Genomic DNA, 1,587 nt, shown 5'->3' on the forward strand with positions numbered 1-1,587 from the left:
GATTCTATTTCTTTGTACATTCCTAATTTCATAGAACGATGGGCTGCTGCAAACCTGCTCTGTATGAGCCTTTGCTGCAGCTTCTCGGGATCCAAAATTAGGCAACGGTGAGGAAGGGACTTCATTTCCCTCATCCAATTTTAGCTAGAGCACATACTTGGCAGACAGTTGCATTGTGCCAGTACATTGGAATGAATATTTTGGCTACTGATTGTTACCAGTAATTAGGAGAGGTTTGTTTTTTTTCAGTTTATGATCTGTCAAAAGATACTTAATGCTTTTGTAACATCGCTATACATGGTTGCCATAACACAGAGAATCACTTCATATGTGGAACTGTGGTTAGAACATGAGATTATTATAAAGAAATTATGTGCAAGAAAAAAATTAGTTGGATTTCACGAATGCCAAAGTTTGCTTGAAACACCTCTTCTACAATGCAGGCATTTTAGAAGTGGTGCTTATATCCTCTTACAGGTTTCCTTCAAGGCATGCAGAGCCTGTTCTTTTGTTAGATTTTCCCAACCTTCTGGCAGATCAGCTGGCTCAGCTCTATTTTGTTGTTTATTCGGTCAGTCGCTTCCGACTCTTCGTGACTTCATGGATTAGCCCTCACCAGAACTTCCTGTCGGCCGTCGCCACCCCCAGCTCCCCCAAGGTCGAGTCTGTCACCTCCAGAATATCATCCATCCATCTTGCCCTTGGTCAGCCCCTCTTCCTTTTGCCTTCCACTTTCCCTAGCAGCAGCATCTTCTCCAGGGTGTTCTGTCTTCTCATTATGTGGCCAAAGTACTTCAGTTTTGCCTTTAATATCATTCCCTCCAGTGAGCAGTCTGGCTTTATTTCCTGGAGCATGGACTGGTTTGATCTTCTTGCAGTCCAAGGCACTCTCAGAATTTTCCTCCAGCACCACAGTTCAAAAGCATCAATCTTCCTTCGCTCAGCCTTCCTTATGGTCCAGCTCTCGCAGCCATAGGTTACTACGGGGAATACCATTGCTTTAACTATGCGGACCTTTGTTGCCAGTGTGATGTCTCTGCTCTTCACTATTTTATCAAGATTTGTCATTGCTCTCCTCCCAAGAAGTAAATGTCTTCTGATTTCCTGGCTGCAGTCAGCGTCTGCAGTAATCTTTGCGCCTAGAAAGACAAAGTCTGTCACTGCCTCCACGTTTTCTCCCTCTATTTGCCAGTTATCAATCAAGCTGGTTGTCATTATCTTGGTTTTTTTGAGGTTTAACTGCAACTCAGCTCTATATCCTCTGGCAAAATCATGATTGAACTCTTTAAAAATGAACTTCCACACAACTGCAACACCTTCCTCGCTTTCAGCCCCTTTTTCTGGCTCAGCCCCAAATAGTCCCCCGAGCTCTAGCTGCCCCGCAATCTCTCTTTGCTGGCTCCCTTGAGGCAGGAGAGTTCCAGCGTCAAGCTTTGACACTGGCAGGTGCTGCTGGTTTAATTCTGCTTCACTTCCTGGTGAAACAGTTTCTCAAGATCCAGCTTGCTTGCGCTTTCAGAACTTCTTTCCTTCACTTCTTGTCTCCTCCTCCCCCACCTTCCACCACTTCCCTCTGGAGAGCACCAG

Source organism: Heloderma suspectum, chromosome 6 (assembly GCF_057233095.1).
Source record: "Heloderma suspectum isolate Gila_16-S chromosome 6, 16-S_ref, whole genome shotgun sequence".
Taxonomy (NCBI): domain Eukaryota; kingdom Metazoa; phylum Chordata; class Lepidosauria; order Squamata; family Helodermatidae; genus Heloderma; species Heloderma suspectum.